This window comes from Fukomys damarensis, unplaced genomic scaffold (assembly GCF_012274545.1).
Source record: "Fukomys damarensis isolate Sample0158 unplaced genomic scaffold, DMR_v1.0_HiC HiC_scaffold_13, whole genome shotgun sequence".
Lineage (NCBI taxonomy): Eukaryota > Metazoa > Chordata > Mammalia > Rodentia > Bathyergidae > Fukomys > Fukomys damarensis.
The window spans coordinates 6,441,580-6,451,561 of record NW_022900925.1 but is presented as its reverse complement, the minus strand read 5'-3'; the positions used below and the strand labels follow the sequence as shown (position 1 = coordinate 6,451,561).

Genomic DNA, 9,982 nt, shown 5'->3' with positions numbered 1-9,982 from the left:
CACTTAGCGCAAGGAAGGGGAAGTTATTCTCCTCCTTCTCCTCTTCTTCCTCCTCCTCCTCTTCTCTTCCTCCTCCTCATCGTAATTTCTGAAAAATGTGCCAGTTTATGGCAATAAATATTTCCTTTTTCTTAATGCAAAGGAACTCTGAAACCTATTACATGAACCTAATATGTGTCTTTAATACCAATTGACTCTTCCCAACCAATATTTTATTCAATGAATGAGTCTGAAATGTAGACACAGATCTTATTCCCCTAGGATGCAAAACATTTGGCCTAAAACATACTGGAGATTTTTACTGATATCAAGTTTTGTAGCCACATTTAACCCACTTGGGGACCAAGGACACAGTCAGAGTTGCTTTTTTCTCCCAACCTCGGCCCACCATTTCTTTGGCTGAGCACTGAGGTCTCCAGGATACCAGGGAGCAGCAGATAACTAGAGCATATCTCTAGGTTGTAGGTGAAGTTGGCCATGCCCTAATAAGAAAGGCAGCAAATCTACTTCCTGGGAAGTAGCCATGAAGCTAGACAGAATTGATAAAAGCAGCCGTTGCATTGTTCTGGAAACTGACTGTGACAGGGGATACCTAGAATCTTGATAAATAATTCTATGGATATTCCTGGAAGGTGTTTCCAGAAGAGATTTGCATGTAAACCTAGGGGAAATGAGTGGGAAGGCTGAACTAACCCTCAGTGCTGGTGGGCACTGACTAATTTAATTGGCTTGGAGGCCCAAAGCAAACAAATACAGAAGGTAAACTGGACTCTTCTGAGGACTAGGATACTCTTTTTCTGCTGCTTTGAACATCAAAATGCCAGCAGATCCCTCCTTCCACACACCCTCTCTTCCAGCCCTTCAGGCTCTGAAGCTCTAGGTCTTGGACTGAGAGTTACTTCGACAGCCTCCCTGCTTCTCCGGCCTTGGACTGAGCTCTGTTAGCAGGATTCCACACAGCCTGTCCCATGACTTCTCAGACACCACAATTATGTGAGCTCTTTCCCCCTAATATATACTTTCTCATAGACCTACATGTGAGAACATCTTGATTCTGTCTTTTGGGATCCTTGAATAAAGTACATTGACCAAAGGAATTTAACAATTTGAGAATCACCTTTTCTTGGAAAACCACTGAAATGCACACAAGATCAGTGCATGCTTATTAGCTCTAGACATTCTTACCTAGGGTCGCTTTATTCTCCTCCCAGATCAGTCAGTACAGAGGTTCTTTCAGGGTGAGGCAGACTGAGAGAATCGACAACTGTGCTGCTGTGGTCCAAAGGGACTCCCTGGAATTGGAACATTGACTGACACGCTTTCGCCTCTCACGTATAGAGGAGCAGCAATAAATACAATCAGTGGCTGGCTTTTCATGAATAACAATGGTATGCAGAGGTCACCGGAAAGACCTAAATTCACTTCAAGTATGAAGGCAAAATACATATACTCTCAGGCAAATAAAGACAAAAAATTCTTTTTTTTTTTGGTACCAGGGATCAAACTCAGGTCCTTGAGCTTGCAATGCAGGTGGTGGCAGAACCACTGAGCTAGATCCTTAACCCCCAAAAATTCTTTAGTTAACAGGTAAGACATAAAAATCCTAAAGATAGTTCACAAACTGAAAAAAAATGGGTAGCAGACAATAACTCAAATCCACTGGACAAAATGAAAACCACCAGAATTACAACCATGTGATTAATTTAAGAGACTCGGAGAATATAATTTCTTATTCTTTCTCCTAATTTTTAAAAAAGATAAAATATACATTAAGCAATATTTTAATACTGTATTATCAGATATAACATATGCATGTGTACGGATAGAGATAATAAGTATGACACTGGTAATGCAAAGGAGGAATGATATTAGACCAAAGTAGCCACATTCTATGTAATTCAGTTAATTCTGTTCTTGCGTATGCTCTACGCCCTTTGGGGAAGGCTTCAAATTGATGATTTACAGGTACCAAGCACTTTATCCTGGAAAAACTGTGCTGGTGGCACTCACTGTTTTACCATCATAATTCAGTGAATTCTGCGTGTTGTAAGGTATATTGTAATCCTAGAGCAACCATTAAGAAAACAAATTTTAAAGTATAGCATATATGTCAAAGGAATTAAAATGATACAATTTAAATAGACATATTACAGCTACGAATCTGAAGACTAGACAGAGTATAGACATCAGTTTTACCCAAAATATTAAACAAATTTAATACAAGTCCTGTCAACATCCCTGCAAGATATTTTATAAACTTAATCAATATAGTTCTAAAATTCATAGAAAAGGCAAAGGAACTAGAATAGCTAAAGGAATTTTGAAAAAAGAAAAATAAAGTGGGAGGATCAGTCTGCTCAATGTTTTTTGTTTTTTGTTTTGCTTTCTTTTTTTTTTTTTTTTTTTTTTTTTTGGTACCAGGGATTGAACTCAGGACCTTGTGCTTGCAAGGCAGGCAGGGACACCACTAAGCTAAATCCCTGACCCCAGTCTACTCGATGTTAAGAAATACCATATAATCAAAATTGTATGACATTGGCTGAAGGAAAGATGTAGATCAGTAGGACACCACTAAGCTAAATCCCTGACCCCAGTCTACTCAATGTTAAGAAATACCATATAATCAAAATTGTATGACATTGGCTGAAGGAAAGATGTAGATCAGTGACACACAATTGAAAACCCAAAAACAGATACTTCCAGAAGCAAAACATTTAACTGATATTTTGATAAAGATATAAAAGCAATTAGTGAAGGAAAAGTTCTTTTTAGAAATGAGCCTCAGTCAACCAAATGTCCACCAGCTAAAAACAAAAAGCAAAATCAAAATCTACACAAAAAGAACCCTCAATCTAAGTCTCCTACCTGATACAAAAAAATCAAGTCATGTATCTAAATATAATATGCAAAACCATAAAATATTAAGGAAAAAAATTTTCAGGACCCAGGACTGTGGTGGGAGTTCTTAGGCTTAAAATCAGAAATATATGTATATTAAAGATGAAAAAAATTGGATTTAATCAAAATTAAAATATTTGCTGTCCAAAAGATCTTATTAAAAAGAGGACAAGACAGGATATAGACTGAGAGAATAAATTTGCAAGTCATATATCCAACAAAGGACTGGTATTTAATGAACCTTCAATACTGAACAGGAAAGAAAACTGATCAGAAAACAGACAAAGGAATGGAGAGAAATTTCACCGAAGAAGATAAACAGATGAAAAATAAGATGCTCAAGGCCAATAGCCACTAAAAAATGAACATTAAAACTACAATAAGATCTATCACTATACCCTATCATAGATAAAAAATGGCTAAAAATTTTTAAATGGTAACAATACTAAATGACAGGCAAGGATGTAGATAAACTTCATTTCATTTTTGTGGGAATGTAAAATAGTAAAGCCACTCTGGAAAACAGTTCGACGAATTCTTAGAAAGAAATTAAACATGCAACTGCTATACAATTCAGTACTTGCATCCTAAGGCTTTATACCAAACACGATTTATGTTGACACAAAAACCAGCACATAAATGTTTATAGCAGCTCTGTTTATAATAGCCCTAAATTTAAAACAACCTGGATGCCCTTCAACAGGTAGATGGTTATGCAAACTCTGGTACATCCATACCATGAATATTTACAGAATACTGCAATAAAAAGGGATGAGCTATTGATACACAGATCCAGCACATGAATCTTCAAAGAATTGTGCTTAGTAAAAGAAAATCTAATTCCAAAGTTTACATACTGTATGATTTCACTATACAAAATTCTAGTAAAGGCAAAATTATGACCAGTTTAATGGTTGTCAGGGGCTAAGAAGGGGAGGGTGCAGGAAGGAAGTGGGTGTTCCATCAAAAATCAACAAGAGGGCTTATAGGCTGGGGATTTAGCTCAGTGTTTCTACTGCCTGCCTCCCAAGTGCAAGGTCCCGAGTTTGATCCCTGGTACCACTCCCCCAAAAAAAGAACAACAAGAGGAATTCTTACGGTGTTAGGAACATCAATAAGTTCACTCTGTCAATATGAAAATTTTTTTTTTTTTTTTTTTAGTCTGGTACCAGGGGTCAAACTCAGGACCTTGTACTTGCAAAGCAGGCAGTAGAACTGCTGAGCTAAATCCCTGATCCATAAATATTTTCATTTTGATAGGTATTATTGTTTTTCAAAATGTTACCACTGGGGAAACTGGGTAGAATGCACAGGATTCTTCTGTATTTATTATGGTTGCATGCAAAATTATAACTACCTCAAAATGAACATGTTTTTATTTTTACTCTTTTATTAGTACATGTTTGCAATACACAATGATTCTATTTATTATGGGAAGTTGGTACAAGTACATCTTAATTCGTTTTTTGTCCTCTACCCTTTCTGTCCCTCCCTGCTCCTTCCAGCGCTCTGTTTAACATTTTAAAAAATAGAACAATAAAGACAACAATTTATTTTATTTATCAATCTGTGATTTGGGGGAAAAGTGCATGGGAGTCACTTGTCTCTATGCCGCTGGTTTTCACTCTGCAGCCAGAAGGCTGGAGCAAAATTCATCTGGAATTTTACTCACTCACATCTGGCGAGTGGGTGATGGCTATTGACTGAGACTTAGCTGGGGCTACCAGCATTTCCATGTGGTCCCTTTATGTGGCCAGGATTCTCTACACAACATAATGGCTAGGACCCAAGACTGGGTGTGCCAAAAAGAGAGATGGAGCAGCTGAAAGCTGTCACCTTTCACAGCCTGGCCTCAGAAATTATGCACCTTCATGCCCGCTCTGTGCCTTTCACTGAGGCAGGCAGAATAGCTCTGCTGCATCTCTACCTAAGAAGGGGATGGTGAGGTTCTGGGGGAACACGTGAAACTAGAGGTAGGGCTGTGGCCATTTCAGGAAAATATAATAAGCCACAATTTCTCAAGACTTATCTTTTCCAAAGCCCCATGACTTCCCAGAGTACCTTTATTATGTGTCATGGTTCCAGCCATACAGAAAGACTCTCTACCAAATCTCTCTGCCGAATCTCTGTACTAAATCTACTGAATCTCCATTTCCTTAATATCTCCCTCCCCACTTCCCACCCCCACCCCACGTTATTTCACTATATGCTGCAAATCTCTCTAATGAATGAGTTCTCATTTCTGGAGCAGAAGTTCTAATTAGCCCGGGTCAAGGCAGAAACACACACCTGGTGGAATCAGCCAGAAAACCTGGAGTTTGGGCTGGATGGGGTAGAGAATCATATTACACAGTAAGAGTAGGAAAGAAAAGACTCCAGCAAAAGACAGGACCATTTCAGGAGAAAGATGAGGAATCACTTTTATCTGTCAGGACAAACAAGAAGGTAACAAGGCATAGAGTAGAATGAATATATCAAGAGACAAGCTTAAAACAACATGATACAGAAAGGTTAAATATAAAAGGATAGGCAAAGTTTATCAGGCCAATATAAACAAAAAGGAAAGTAGGGTGGCAATATAAATGTCAGATCAAGTGAACTTAAACAAGACAGAGAGTGTTATTTAATGTTAATAAAAAATACAATGTACAAAGAAGACGTAAGCATCATGAACCTATTTTGTGCTGCATAGCGTAGATATGAAAACCATTTCTGTATCAGATACAAAGAGAAAATGACAGGAACATGAGAGTAGTGGGACATTTTAACATGCCTCCTTAACTCTGACAGATTAAGTAGGCAAAGAATGAATTAGAGTATAGAGGAACTGAATAATGTATTTCATGTGTCTGATTTAATAGATAGATGTCAATTTTGTACCCTATAAAGCAAAAATATATCTGTTCTCTAAGCACTCATAAAACATTTATTAAAATTGATCTTCTATTGTCCTACAAAGGAACTCTGTGTAAGTTCAAAAAAAGCAAAATTTGGACAGGCTTGTTCTCTGACCACTGTGCAAAAAAGCTGAAAAGTCAGGGCAAAAGTTCAAACCACCAAGCCCACACGCTTGAAGTTTAATGACACTGCTATATAACTCTTGGGTAAAAGAAGAAGTCAATCAGGCTGCAATTAGTGATCGTTTAAGACAGCAAAAATCAAAATACTGGGTACTGATGCTCATAGGAGAGCGCCAGAGACAAATTCACTGCTGAAGACTTTGATTTTTTTCTTCACAGAAAAAAGGCAAAAATTAATGGACTAAAGATTCAAGCCAAGAAATTACAAAACAATAATAAATGAACCAGAAATTGAAGAGGTAGGAGTTAACAAACCCAAAAGCATAAACCAATTATTTGAAGATAAAACTACAGAATCAGTATGTATGAGGTAGTTGTTTAGAAAAGACTATTAATGTGAATAGTTAATCCAGAAAATATCAATACAAAGCGAAGAAGAAAAGGGATATGCCTTCACAGGGAGAGAGCTTTGTTTTAAGTTGTGAAGTTGTAAATGTCAGGTAGATATTTTCCCGCAAAATGAAGTCACAATTAGAAAGCTTGCATAAATCCAGATCAAGAATCTCATTACTGAGTATGAGAAAGTTATTAACACATAATGGTGAAGAATTTGGGCTCTCGCACCAGCCTGCCAGAGTTTGCATCTTTCCCTCTAACTGTGTAACATTGGGCAAAATATTCAACCTCACCAAACATCAGTTTCCTTATCTCCAGATTGGTGATGATAACATCTACTTCCCAAAGTTGTGGGACAGTGAGTTAAAGAGCACAAGCCAAGTATCCAGCAGTGAGATTACAGCACAACTCCCCCAAACTCACTAGGCATTTTCTATTGCTGCTTCCTTTATTGATAGTTCCAAAGCCTAGAAAATGCTGCAGTGTTACTCACTTGGTTTTACAAAATCAGGATCTTAATATAAAAACTTGACAGGTTTAATAATAAAAATACAAATTTTCCTTATGAGTATATATGAATATAAATTAAATGTGAACAAATGCAATCCAGAATTGTAATTAAATAATAAGACACCAGAAACAATTAGGGTATGCCACAGGAATAGATGAATGTTTTACTATGAGAAAATATATCACGTACTTTGTCATATTACTAGACAACTGAGGATGTGTTGACCTAGAAATGTTTTTAGTTATGACCCTAAGGAAATGAGACACAGTCAGAGCTTTATGTTCAAGGGTGTTTGGTGTAATATTATTAAACCTTTAATTAATCTAAATAACAATAGGAAATGCTTAAATATTTTGAAATGGGAAAATATATTCAAGAGATGTTGTTCATTAAGTATAAAAAAGGTTAATGTAATATATATGCTGTGCTTGCAATGGGAAAATGATATATTTTAATTTCTGTTTGTATAGGTAAGTATGTGAATGAGCATTTGGGTTGTTTCCTTGCCTTTGCTAGTGTAAACATGTTGCAATGAACAGCCTCATGCATTGGTCATTTTGCAGAAGTATGAGGATCAAATAATTACCATGGTGTGCTCCATTTTAAGTACTATAATCAATTTAAAAAATGATACATACACAAAATTATTTATTGCAATATTTTTAAAGTGTGTGTGTCTGTGTGTGTGTGTGTGTGCACGTGCACGCATGTGTTTCTGGAAGCACACACAGTCGTTTATGGAGAAAAGGGAATAAAAGAAAATGGAACAAAATGTCATATTATTTTAGGGCAGTTTTTTCATCTTTACATTCAATTAAAAATATTTCTTATGTGAAATAGGAAGAAAAGGGCTAAAGGTGTAGGGGACATGGAAAGGGCAGGGGAAAGGAAATAAGGGAAAAGAAAAAATATGAGAAAAGGAAAAAATTGAAACAAAGTCTTTGTAAATAGGGGAGGAGGGGTGAAGGGAAGGCAGGGACAAGGGGAAAAATGGGAACCAAGACCTGTCATGTAAAGGTACAAGATTCCAATGATAAATGCAACTGCACTTTATACTTAAAAAGTACCGAAAAACTCAATGGGAAAAAAAAATCTTAATGCCAATGTAGGAAAAAAAAATCAAATGCTAGGAAAAAAATGTCAATGAGTTTCAAACAAAAGGAAAGCCTTGCACTCATATGAAAAATATCTAAATTTAAGACATTTATCTGGTTTGTGACCTCATGTGTTAAAAAAAAGAAGAGTGCAACTAGGGTAAATAGTGTTTTATACAGTGTCCGACAAGTGATAGGCCTAATATATATTCTTTTCACTCCACTCACTATTCATGTGGAGATTGTTGTCAAGATTAGTTTACAAAATGCATGTGAAAATGGATAGAACTGGAGGACATTATGATGAGTGACATACACCAGACACAAAAGACAAATTCTGCATGTTTGCTCCATATGTAGAAGCTAAACACATTGATCCAGGCACGTGTACTAGAGTCAGGGAAGGTTTGGAGCCAGTTAGGGTTGAGGAAGGTTGACAATGAGTACCAAAATGGTGAGATACAAGGAATAAGTTAGGCTGCCTTATAGCACAGTGGGGGACTATGGTTCACAATAAACTATTATGTATTTTATGAATAATCGGAAGAAAGAAACTCAAAGTCTTCAAACAGAGTAATGATGAGGAGATAGAAATGTTGATTACCTAATTTGGTCAGTATACATCATATACACATACTGAAATGTCACATTATACTCCAAAATATGTACAATTGAAATCATAAAAATAAGTTGAAGATAAAATGTGCATGAAAGAGTTTAGCATATGGCATGTACCATAATTGGCTGTCAGAAATTATCATCTGAATCTCAATTATCCATAACCCTTCCAGAGCATTGCCTAGACTCTAAAATGGAAGAGCAGAAGTATTTGTCACTAACTGTCACTCTTCACCATTCAACATGGACTCTCTCATTTTTTGATGCTGTCATATTGCTTAAAAACCTACCAACAAAGCAAATAAACACATAAAGAAAAGAATAAATCTGGTTTTCTACTGGCCTCTGGATAACGAGCAATAAAAGAAAAAACTTACCTTCCTCCTGAATTTTCTTTTCTTGTTTAAATCCATGTCCAGTATAGATTTGATTCAACATTTGCCAAATAGTTTCTTTCCTGGCTATAACTTTATCCGTCTCTGGGAGCATCAGTATTTTCATGTGAAAAATTCTGGCCTAATCCCTAAACTCACACACCCATTGCATAAGATGATTAACTATTTAAAGAATGCAGTCTTAGTAAAGAAATAACAGTGATTCTACTGATTTGGCAAATGTTATCGGGTAGGAGGACACAAATGATTTGTCTTAGAAATGCCGAGTCTAGAGCTAAGAGAAAGCTTGACTTTAGACAAAATATATATTGTGGACTTGGATATGGGAAGTGACTATAGGAAGAAGATTTGAGGGTTCACTGGATAGGCAGAATGAAAAGAGAGAAGTGGTCAAGAAGACTGATGTTCAACATTCCAAGCCAAAGGAACATTAGTGCGGTGGACAGGCATGTAAACACTGGAGAATAACACGAAAAACTCACTTTGGGACTTAATGGTTTGGGGTAGGGCAGAAATTTCAAAGGTGTGTCCATATAAAACCTAACCCTACACATCAGATTGACCTCAGGCTAGAGGTATAGATCTAAGAATTACCAGTGTGGGTAAGCAGGCAGAAGCTATGGAATATACCTGAAATCATACAAAGACTCCAGAGCCTAATGGAGCCCTTATACTTGGAAGGAACGGGATTTAATAAAAGAGACAGATGCTGAGTATTTGGACAGTAGAATACTATGAGTAGGAAGGATGGTGGACATATATATAAATGGGGATAGAATGCCTAGACCTGAAAAGATAACAGAGCTAAATCCATCATTGAGTAAATTAAAGCAAAGACCTTCTCCTTCCCTTTACTTTCGTTGAAATTTGATACGTAAACCACGAAGAACAAGAAAATAGTGTTGAGCTGCAACAATAATACAGTATTAGAATGTACTTTAATAGCAGGTCAAATCTTTACTAGAATCTTTTAGACACCCTTGAGATATTCTGAACTCTACCCTTTGGAAACTAGGGGTATTAATTTTGCGGATCATTCAGTCTAAGTGG

General features: G+C 36.6%; 1 protein-coding gene across 1 annotated transcript in view; it reads left to right on the top strand.

Moving 5' to 3' along the window:
- Shisa6 (shisa family member 6) overlaps positions 1-9,982 on the top strand; it is a gene marked incomplete at its 5' end in the record, with an annotated part of 283,109 nt that overhangs the window by 259,037 nt on the left and 14,090 nt on the right. The window lies entirely within an intron of this gene.